The 12363-nt window shown below is 43.6% G+C and overlaps 1 pseudogene; it reads right to left on the bottom strand.

Moving 5' to 3' along the window:
- Positions 1-2056: 2056 nt before the first annotated feature.
- On the bottom strand, positions 2057-2202 carry LOC120517060 (annotated as a pseudogene).
- Between the last annotated feature and the right edge of the window lie 10161 nt (positions 2203-12363).

The raw sequence follows: 12363 nt of genomic DNA, 5'->3' as shown, positions 1-12363 counted from the left end.
ACCAAGCAATTATATAGGAATAATGTAGTTTTCTTCTTTTTAACAGTATTGTCATCCTACTTTTCAAGGTGTTCTAATTGTTTAATTAATCCAGTATTTACTAATTAGTGGGTTTGATGCTAAAGTCATTGCAGCCTTTGATTATTCAGTGTTGTTTGCCTGGGTGTCAAGATCTGCTCGTTTTAAGTTGTCATTATTAAGATACAATGAAGGGGGAAAAACTGCACAGAGAAAGGGCAAAGTATAATGAAATCAACAAAAGAAAATGAAGCATTTAAATCTATAGTAAAAGCAGAAATATTTATAAATGTAAAAATCATGCTGCTATGCTTTTCTGAATGTCGAATAAAAGAAAAAAATACCAGCTTATTAAATGAGCTCAGTGTTAACAGGTGTTGTCACTGATTAGGAATCTGGTTGGAACAAAAACCTGCAGCCACAGGGGGTCCCCAGGACCGAAATTGAGAAACACACCCTAGCCTAAGTCACTTACCTATCTTAACACATTTGCAAAATCGTAATCTAGATCATAAAAACACAACTAAGCCGCAGAAAAAGAAAAGGACATAAATATACTGTACTGTAGGAACAGAAAAAATGAGTGTAAAAAAAATCCGTACCTTTATTCCTTCTCACGTCTCAGAGTTTTTATGGGAGTGAGTGTTGTAAACTCGAAACATTGTATGTCGAGACGTTGTAACCCGAGGACCCCCTGTACATTCACCTATGGCACATGAGTGTGTAAATTTCATTTATTCACTTTGATTTATTTCTTTCACAGGAAGATCAATCACCTCACACTTCGCTGATGGAACTGTAAATTTAAGTCTCAAATGTCATTGCATGATCTCCCATCGATGCTTGATTATCTTTGAATTAGTAACTTGAAGAATATGATATACAGATACAGTCATATGAAATGTTTGGGAACCCCTCTCAGCCTGCATAATAATTTACTCTCCTTTCAGCAAATAAGATAACAGTGGTATGTCTTTCATTTCCTAGGAACATCGGAGTACTGCGGTGTTTTCCAAACAAAGATTTTTAGTGAAGCAGTATTTAGTTGTATGAAATAAAATCAAATGTGAAAAACTGGCTGTGCAAAAGTTTGGGTCCCCTTGTCATTTTGCTGATTTGAATGCCTGTCACTGCTCAATACTGATTACTTGCAACACCAAATTGCCTTGAACTTCATAGACAGGAGTGTCCAATCATGAGAAAATGTATTTAAGGCGGTCAATTGCAAGTTTTTGTTTTGTTCTTTATTTCACCTTATACAATTTCTCATATTAGGAATTTGTTAGTTTTTGCATGGGTGGCACGGTGGCACAGTGGGTAGCGCTGCTGCCTCAGTGTTAGGAGACCCAGGTTCGCTTCCCGGGTCCTCCCTGCGTGGAGTTTGCATGTTCTCCCCGTGTCTGCGTGGGTTTCCTCCCACAGTCCAAAGACATGCAGGTTAGGTGGATTGGCGATCCTAAACTGTCCCTAGAGTGTGCTTGGGGTGGGTGTGTGTGTGCCCTGCGGTGGGCTGGCACCCTGCCCGGGGTTTGTTTCCTGCCTTGCGCCATGTGTTGGCTGGGATTGACTCCAGAAGACCCCCATGACCCTGTAGGGTTGGATGATGGATGGACAAATTTAGGAAACAGGCTTGTTCGCTTCCCAGGTCCTCCCTGCGTGGAGTTTGCATGTTCTCCCCGTGTCTGCGTAGGTTTCCTCCCACAATCCAAAGACATGCAGGTTAGGTGGATTGGCGATTCTAAATTGGCCCTGGTGTGTGGGTGTATTTGTGTGTGTCCTGCGGTGGGTTGGCACCCTACCCAGGATTGGTCCCTGTGTTGGCTGGGATTGGCTCCAGCAGACCCCCGTGACCCTGTGTTCGGATTCAGCGGGTTAGAAAATGGATGGATGGATAGTTTTTGCATACCCCTTGGGGTCAGAGCCCCCTGGAGCAATTGAAGGTTAAAGGCTTTCCTCAAGGATCCAGCAGAGTAGGATCTCTGTTGGCAGTGACGGGAATTCGAACCAGCAACCTTCTGGATACCAGCACCAATCCTTAGCCTCAGAGCCACCACTCCGCCCTAAAAACTACCACAAATTATTCAGTCGAGTTTCCCACATCTGGGGAAATCGCAGGGGTCAGCACACCCAGAGTGCAATGGGTGAGCCTTAGTAATCATGGTATCTCCCCTGCCAGGAAAGTTGTTCTTCCCTTTGACTCTCCTCTGAAGAGCGACAGACAGCATGAGACCCTCAAAGCAACTCTCAAAAGATCTGAAAACAAAGCTTGTTCGGTATACTTTTTGGTGGTATTCTGTGTAATAAACACACCCTTTATTTGAACCTGGGACTCTGTATGTGTTTGTGTTGGGGTTTGGGGCTCGCTGACAGCCAAGTTTCATCACACTCTGTTATATACTATTTAGTATGGGAATTTGTAAAAGCACCCTGCAGCGCCCTGCTCAATCAATCAATCAACATTTATTTATTTAGCACATTTTCATACAAAAAAATGTAGCTCAAAGTGCTTTACAAAATGAAGAATAGAAAAATAGAAGACACAATAAAAAATAAACATAAGTCAACATTAATTAACATAGAATAAGTAAGGTCCGATGGCCAGGGTGGACAGAAAAAACAAAAAAAAAAAAAAATTCAAACAGCTGGAGAGAAAAAATAAAATCTCCAGGGATTCCAGACCACGAGACCACCCAGTCCCTTCTGGGCAATCAACCTAACATAAATGAAACAGTCCTCTTTGTATTTAGGGTTCTCATGGAAGAACTTGATGATGATGGTCACGTAGACTTCTGGCTTTCAGTCCATCAATGTTGGCGCATCATGATGCTTTGAGTAGGTGGTGGTGTTTCCTGCCTTGCACCCTGTGTTGGCTGGGATTGGCTCCAGCAGACCCCCGTGACCCTGTAGTTAGGATATAGCGGGTTGGATAATGGATGGATGGATGGATGGATATAGGACATATTTTGCATTTATTTTCAAAAGCAATGCTCATTTTGTTTTTTTCTAAACAGAATTGTTTCATTGGCCACATTTGCAGAGGACAAAATGTGCCTTCTTTTGAAAAATCCACTGGGATATTGGATTGGATATTGAATTGACTCACTACTTCAGTTTAGCACACCCTGACTAGAGCTGCTGATTAACTGTACAGACCACATCTCTGTTGTTAGTCATTAGCACTAAAACATAAGTAACATGATAGTTATAACTGGATACTAACCCTCACCTATTCTGTTTCTGTTCTCTGTACTCAAATGTGGCAATTGGTGCCACGGCTCACCTGCCAAGTTGTTTGCCTGCCTATGGTAAAGTCATCCCTGATGGAGGATCACAGGAATCATGGGAAAGAGGGGTCCTTTCATCGGAGCAACGTTTTAGCCGTGGCATGGCCAAATGGGGAGGCAGCTGATGGATGAGGTCTCCAGGACTCTAAAATATCCAAACCTAATTATGTCATATCATCTACTGTTAAACCGTACTTCTAAAATTTTTATTATTATGCTGTATTAAGGAATTGTTCTGTTCTGTGTATTGTATTGTATTGACCCCCTACTTTTGACACCCACTGCACGCCCAACCTACCTGGAAAGGGGTCTCTCTTTGAACTGCCTTTCCCGAGGTTTCTTCCATTTTTCCCTACAAGGTTTTATTGGGAGTTTTTCTGTGTCTTCTCAGAGAGTCAAGGCTGGGGGGCTGTCAAAAGGCAGGGCCTGTTAAAGCCCATTGCGGCACTTCCTGTGTGATTTTGGGCTATACAAAAATAAACTGTATTGTATTGTATTGTAAACTGTATTGAATTGAACTGCTAGATAGTTTGAAATCTCCATAGCCTTGTGGTGGGCTGGTGCCCTGCCTGGGGTTTGTTTCCTGCCTTGCGCCCTGTGTTGGCTAGGATTGGCTCCAACAGACCGCCGTGACCCTGTAGTTAGGATATAGCAGGTTGGGTAATGGATGGATGGATGGAATTTGTAAAAGCAGTGTTAATGTTGTGGTGCACCATCTTTTGGAATGTCAGAGACATAGCAACTGGACAGACTTTTTCAATAAAGAGCAGAGATTGTGCCTGAAATCACAGTATCTCTGTCAGACAGCTCATTATTGGCAAGGATGAGCGCACACACAGCTTTGGAAACGTGAACCTGTGCTGGAAAGTCGCCATGGATTTGTCATCCCCTGTAATCGATGAGATCAGCAGCTGCGGCCGTCGTGTTTGACATTCCCTCTGACTAGAAGTCATGTGCTTCAGCTGCAGCTCATACAACACAACATAGTGTGTTCAACTGTGAAGGTGGCAGATTATTTAGACTAATAACATATTTTAGAGAAGACAGGAGAGAATAGTGGATTAAGAGAAGCTGGGCATGGACAATTAACTGGCTTAATGTGGTGGCTCTCCCTGCCTTCATGTAAATCAGCGTTTCTCAGCCTTTAAGTATTTGTGACCCGAGTTTTCATAACAGTTTTAATCGCGGCCCCCCTAATGTTTTTTTGAAACGAAGATGCATATTTTATTATACCTACTTAACTTTTATCGACATTTATCTAACTCTATATTTATTTTTCTAGTATCAGAATGTAGTTTAAGTTAATTTCTTCTGGTTTCAACAGATGTTTTTTTTCATATTTTTGATTCTTGTTTTCTTTTTTTCACATCTTCGCGCCCCCGTTTTCGTTACTTTGCGCCCCCCTAGGGGGGCCCGCCCCACAGGTTTAGAACCACTGATGTAAAGGGTTGGTTCGTGGCAAATTTTTTTTTTTGGGATGGCAAAAAACTTGCATTGGTAAAACAGAATCAAACAATAACAACAGAAATGCGAATTTCAAAAATGAACAGGGGTATAAAGAATACATGCGGAATAAACGCTGCGGCATCACCTCCGCTATATCGAAACGCCAGCCAGGACCTGAAAAGGTGGGCCTTCCAAAGCTCAGAAAATCCATTTTATTGGATAGTGTTCTTCCAAGTGATGACTGGACAGTTTCTTAGTTACAGTTAAACAATACAACTTCATTTTTTGTACAGTGTTCTCCACTGAGTCCAGGTGCAGAGTGTTATAAATAAATTCTCCGGAAAAAATACAAAAAGATGCTGTCCTGTTAGTGAAGGTGGATAACATTCTGAATCCAAACTTAACTTCTACAGTTGATCTGAAACCAAAATGAGTGCTGTGGTAAACAGCCCGGACACAGACAGGCAGACATTGTTATAATCACCCACACACGTTTATTTACATGACTATTATTAACAAAAGTGCAGCACACAACCCCCAAACTCCCCAAAAGTCCAGGCCCTCACACAATGCCTCACTCTCTTCAGGCCGCCTCTTCTCCTCTCCACCTGAGCTCTGTCCTTCTCCGCTCCCGACTCCAACCCTCGAATGGAGGGAGGTGGCCCCTTTTATAATCACCCAGATGTGCTCCAGGTGCCTCCCGATTAGCTCCCCAGTACGACGGAAGTACAGGCTGCGCACCCGGAAGCACTCTGGGTGTCCCTGGTCTTCTTCCCCCCAGCACTTCCGGGTGTGCCGGAACTGCTGAGGGCCAGGGCTCCAAAGGCATTGGGGTGCCTGCTGGCGGTGACCACGGGCCCTTATAGGGTTGAGGTAGCAAGCACCGTTCCCGTGGTCCCCAAAGCCACCAGGGCGGTCACCCCCACGTAGTCTGGGGGAGGCGTAAGCCCCCCTCCGGTCCTTCTGGGCATCCCGGCTGGGTACCACCCCCAGCCACCTGTGACAGTGCAAACAATAAACAAGAGTCAGAGGTGATTTGCATGCATTGCTTTATAAAGGTAGTCTTTAAATCCTCAAATATGAATAATATATGCAGACACTTAAAACACAGTCACCTCAGTGCTTTCGCTCTTTAATGTCCTCCGCTTCTTTCTCATCGGCTTCACCATCCATATCTGGGATATGATATATTTGTTTTTATATATAAGTTAGGACTTCCGGTCAGTCAGGTCAGGTTAGGTTGGGGAGCATGCACTGGTACAGAGTGTTGCCGTACCCACCACACGATGAAACAGCTCGGGATCCTGGTTGGCAACCCCCCAGGCAGACGCGTGGTCCAGTCCCACCCTCCAGAAATGACCCTCTATCTGCCGCAGCCAGGTGCTACGTGGGCCTCCCCTTGGCCTGGTCCAGCCATTTGGGATCACAAGAATGAGGATCACCCTTGGGTAATGACTCAAAGTGTTACGTGGGTGTCCCCCTTGGCCTGGTCCAGCCACTTTGGTCCTCAATAATGAGCTGGATCACCCTCAGGGAATCGCACTACATGGCTGTAGTGTCGTAACTGACGCTCCCTCACAATGCAGGTCATGTGCCTCATTCGAGACTCCATGAGCAACACAAAGTCGAACCAACGGTACCCAAGGATTCTCTGAAGAGACAAAGTACCAAAGGAGTCCTGTCTTCGTCTCAGGTCACTGGATAGCGTCCATGTCTCACAACCATATAGCAAAACAGGAAGCACCAGGACCTTCTTCCTTTTGCATAGATATCGGGAGTGCCACACACCCCTTTCCTCATGACCCCCCATGCTCTCCCAATCCGTCTACTGACTTCATAGGAAGAGTCACCAGAGACATGAATGTCACTGCCAAGGTAAGTAAACCTCTCATCAAGATCAACACTCTCCGCAAACAGACACACTGCTGATGGCCGTGCCCAAGAGCTCATTAAAGGCCTGGATCTTGGTTTTCATCCAGGACACTCAGTCTCTTGAGCACCCCAATCAGAGCCCCCATTGACTCCAAGAAGATCACAGCATCGTCAGCAAAGTCAAGATCCGAGACCTTTCTTCACCAACAGATGCCCCACAGCCGCTGGACCCCACGACCTTGCCCAACACATAGTCCATACAAGCATTGAACAGACTAGGAGCAAGAACACACCGCTGATGAACCCCAGAACCAACTGGGAAAAACACAGAGGTCCTGCCTTCACTCTGCACAGCACTCACAGTACCAGTGTACAGGCCGGCCATGATAACCAGCAACCTTGAGGGGATCCTGCGACTCCTCAGGATGTCCCACAGGGCAGCTCGATCAACTGAGTCAAACGCTTTGCAAAAATCAACAAAGGCTGCAAAGAAACTCTGCCTAAGAACCCTCAGTGCCACGATGCGGTTGATGGTTGACTTCTTAGGCGTAAAACCAGGCTGTTCCGGTCGCTGGTAGGTGAGCAAGTGATCACGGATCCTATTGAGGTCGACCCTAGCAAGGACCTCACCTGGCACTGAGAGCAGTGTTTTTCCCCTGTAGTTGCTGCAATCCAGGCGATCACCCTTCCATTTCCAGATAGGGACAAGACCCGTTTTCCAGTCAGTTGGGATGATGCCAGTCTACCAAATGGAAGCAAAGATTGCTTGCAATGCCAGAAGGACAGCCTTACCACCAGCCTGGAGAAGTTCATCCCAGATACCACAGATCCCTGCAGCCTTTCCCCTCCTCAGCTGGTTCACCACCTGTGCAATCTCAGTGAGATTGGGTGGTTCACAGCTAATTGAAGGATCAGCCTCAAGAACCGCGGACCCAGAGATCTCCAACGTTCTAGCCGGAGGATCAGCTTTCAATTCATTTTATACAGGGATTTATAACTCTGCGTCAGTCTGCATCACATGTTCTCTGCTTTGTAATGTCACCATGGCTCCTCCGATGTAAATCAGATCTGTATGTTTCATGTGACGTAATCTTTTGCAGATTTCATATGTGGCTAAAGCAAGCCACCTGACTAGAGGAAGTATGAAAAAGGTGAATGTGTAATTAAACGTAAAGCACCCAAGGGCCATGAAGGTGTGGAGCACAACATGAATCAATGTCTGTTTAACTTACTTAACTGATAATATAGTCACGTCTATTAAATATTTTTTTAAGAGTAAATCAGCACACTTAAATTGGGGCAGATAGATTAGACTATTGAGGGAATGTCTTATCACACTATGTAGGGGATTACTATCAAATAATAATAATATATCTATCTATTATATAAAAAAATCTTGGGTCGAGACGTGATCATCTCGGAGAGACACTTTGAAGTCCCGCCAGACTACTTGCACGTCACGCCCTACTTACAATTTCTTGGAGACACTTTAACGTCCCATGAGACAAGGAAGTGAGACAAAAGGACAGCTGCTGTACAGGCTTTTAAATGATCGTCGCGCAGCGCAACATGCAGATCACACAGCACGGTAGCAGCTACCAGCAAGCCAGCAACTTATCCGTCCGCCTCTCCTTAGCGTATGTTCAGCCCGCCCCCTTCACAACAAGAGTTACAGAGATGCAAAGCGGCTAGCGTGAAGCACCCGTGGGGTTGGGCGGGCATAGCAAGTTATTTTTATTATCAAATTATCAAGACAATGTTTACAATCGGTGGTTTTGAATTGCAATTCAATCTGATTGGGTCAGTTCACAGCATCGCTCTACACTGGCATGGCTACACTGAAGGGAAATTCCTCCATACAATTCCTCTCAAGTCAAGCACTCGGCTCGCCTTTCTTTGTTTTTCTGTACGGCTCACTCTTGTCTAACACATTGTCATCGTACTCTTTTAACATATCGAAGTCTGTCTCTTCTTCATTAGAGGGCTTCAATTAGAACTGCACTGGTGTTTTATTGACAGAAGACAAGTCCTGTATAAGGCTTGGTGCTGATCCTTCACTGGTGATCAATGGGACAGTAAGAGCAGAATTAACCAGGTCATTATGGAGTCACTCTGTCTGGTAGAAAACAATCACTCAATATAACAAAAAGTCCTCTGCAGCATTTTCTTTTATTAGGATTATTTCTGAACCCAAGCCTCTAGACCAGGGGTGGCAAACTCCAGGCCTGGAGGGCCGCAGTGGCTGCAGGTTTTCATTCTAACCCTTTTCCTAATCAGTGACCATTTTCACTGCTAATTAACTTTTTCCCCATCACTTTAATAGCCCTGTTAGAAGAACTCAGCCCTCTGAATTGATTCTTTTCTTCATTAAATGGCAGCCAAGCAGAAATGAGATGGGAAACGAGCTAACAGATGACCAGCTAAACTGGGGCTTCAAACTCCAACCAATTTCACTCTAATCACTTTCACTTTAATGAGCAGCCAATTCTTGCTGTTAATTAAACCCGTAATTTAATTCCATGGCTTGTTGCTGCTCTCATTCTGCCACAGCACACTTTTCCTAAACTGTTGTTTTTCTGTTCTTTCTAAGAGCACCGTCAAAATGTTTTGGTTACCTGAGAGATCAGCCTTACCAAGACCATCACCTCTCTTTAATTTTAGACATTGTGTAACGGGCACAGGGGAGCTGGTCATGTGGTGGCTTGTTTTGTGTCTCATTATTGTTTGGCTGCTAATTAAAGAAAATGAAACAACAATGGGGCCTGAGTCAAGTTAATTAAAAGAAGTAATCAGCAGCAAAAACTGGTCACTAATTAAGAAGATGGTAAAAATGAAAACCTGCAGCCACTGCGGCACTGTAGGCCTGGAGTTCGCCATCCCTGCTCTGGACGTAAGCGTCCATTGTGAACATTTTCTCCTGAGTGTGGTAATGTGGCACTTTCCATTTCATTTTAGATCAGAGCTTTCCAAGTTCGGCCCTGAGAGACTAGTATGGCTGCTGTTTATTGTCTGAATAACTTTCTTCATCAGGTATTGAGTCCTGCTCTTCGACTGACTTTGCACTTTGTGGTTTACCACACAGAAATTTCAGTACAATACAGTTTTTTTTAAAATCTTTTAAAGAAAGAACCCAAAGATCTGAAGTACAGGTAAGAGGAGACGGTGTTACACAGGCTCAGATGATGTGGCCACATTCATATGGTTTTGGCAGGTCTCATGCTCATGTGACTTGTGTCTCACCAATGCTTTCTTTTAACTTTTATTTCTTGACTTTTTCTAAATGTTTTCCATGCTATCCTACTTGCAAGTAATTCACTCACTTTAAAACGAGTGTTGGCGTAGTGAACCAGTTTCTGCTATTTTCTAACTTACGTCAGACTCCGCCAATGGATGAAACAAAATCGGCACCAAGATGCCTTGTTTAAAGTGAGACGGCATGTTCCATTTACTGCTTTGTATTAATCTTTGACCTCCTCCATCTTACCTAAACTGCTGATTAACATTTGTTTGTCATATGTTCTTGCATGTGTGAGAGATGGTCGGCAGTTTATCCCGGCCAGCACCCCCAGACTGCTAGATGGAGTTCTCCCTGCAAGATGGAGGTGCCCCAAATTCCAGCAGGGCATCATGGACAATGGAGTTCGGCTTCACAGCCCTGCTGGATACCGTGGGGGCCGCCAGGGGACGCTGCAGGGAGAAACGATTGTTTTTATTATAGTACTCCCTAATCACGGGGACAGAAGGAATGAAGTACTTCCGGGCTGAAGAAAAATAAGTTTCATTTGACCCAGAAGTGCTATGGAATCACATGGACTGAGGGACAGAAGCACTTCCTGGTTGCGGACTATAAAAAGGATGATGGGAAACCCAGCAGACAGAGCTGGAGTTGGGAGGGAGTGTGTCAGAGCTGCTGGCTGGAGAGGAGGATTGATTATTACTGATTTATTAATATTATCGTGTTGATTACTGAGTATTGTGGAGGTGGAGGTGCATTGTGCACAGTACTGAAGAAATTAAAATCATTTCTAATACTTTTACCTGGTGTCTGGGCGTGTTGTCTGCGGGTGTCACGGGCCAACAGCGACCCCTGGTGTCACACATGTTTTTTGCCAACAGAATAGGACGAAAGTGAATGTAGCCAGGAAAGAGCCAGCTTAATAGCTTGATAGGTATTATGATTTGAAATTTTTAAAAATATATTATGCAAATCTCCAGCAGTACTGACGAAGCTCGAGCGGCACATCACTCTACTGCAGGGCCTACTGATGGGCACGGCTCGAAATCAACAACTTGGGGTGAATGTGAAAATACCTGGAGAAACGGAGAACTCCCCACAGTGACCAGGCTGGCATTTGAAGCCAGTCACTTGAACAAATCCCAATTGTGTTATGTGAAATCACCTACTGTTGAATTCTGCTCTGTACTTGTAATATTTTTATTTTACTACTAGGGGGCTTTGCCCCCAACTGACTTTGCTTGCCAACCCACAGGCCTGCGATACTCGCTAGCCTCTTTGCGGTTCTGGGTATGGGGATGCGGATGTACAATTTAAACAGATTGTTATTTTGATGGGAATTGTTACAAATGCATAATAGACAAAACTATTTTACATTACAGCGAGTAATTAACCATAGTAAAAAATAGTGAAACATAATAATTTGAAAGTAAATTTCATGTTGTGTTATACGATTTCATGCTGTTTGGCTTTGAAATTAACACGCAAAAACCTTTTAAACTTACACTTTTATTGTAAAACTTCAGTAAAAACAATTTTTTAATTTGAATTTTCATCAATATCGTGTTGAATTGTGATTCTGTGTTTGGATTTTCATCGTGGCAATGCATTCATGAATGAATTTCGTTTCTTTCCCTCTACTAAATAAAACGACTTTTTCGAATGTTTGGCTCTGAGTTTTGTTAGTTGTCTTTGCAAAATCTGTTCTAACAGGAAACTGTTAACGATTTAATACGAATGGCATATCAAGATCTCCTTTGTTGTGTAATGTTATCCCCCGAAGATTTACTGCATTACCTTTCTTGGACACATCCTTCTTTCTATAGTAATTCATGCAGTGGAAGACCGGATGGTGTTAATGGTTGTAGATATTCTTCATGATATTGTAAGCTGATGTTTTCATCTTCCGCACCATCACCACCAACTGTTTCAGCAGTCTATTGATACGCATTTAACTAATTTGATGTGTAAACAATCAACATTTTTGGTGTTAATTCATTTGACTTCATCGTTTCTCGGTGCTAGGATTGCCTGTGTACTCATTTTTACTGTTGATAACCCCGCGGGATGAAATTCTTCAATAAGATTTGGATACGTCTTCTTTAATTGGGAACTTAAAGTGAGGACAACGTTAAAATTTATAAGAGCTGAGAGAGCAGGAACTGTGTTTGTCAAAAGCATTCACAGCAATGAGAGGTGAGAGGACCGTGTGTGAGGTTGAATATGGTTGAGAGGAGGGCATGACTTGAAAAAATCTCATGGCTGAAGTCTCATCAACAACAACAACATTTATTTATATAGCACATTTTCATACAAACAGTAGCTCAAAGTGCTTTACATAATAAAGAATGGAAAAATAAAAGACACAATAAGTCAACATTAATTAACATCGAATAAGAGTAAGGTCCAATGGCCAGGGGGGACAGAAAAAACAAAAAAAAAAAACTCCAGACGGCTGGAGAAAAAAATACAATCTGTAGGGATTCCAGTCCATGAGACCGCCCAGTC

This window comes from Polypterus senegalus, chromosome 16 (assembly GCF_016835505.1).
Source record: "Polypterus senegalus isolate Bchr_013 chromosome 16, ASM1683550v1, whole genome shotgun sequence".
Lineage (NCBI taxonomy): Eukaryota > Metazoa > Chordata > Cladistia > Polypteriformes > Polypteridae > Polypterus > Polypterus senegalus.
This window is presented reverse-complemented; position numbering and strand designations above follow the sequence as displayed.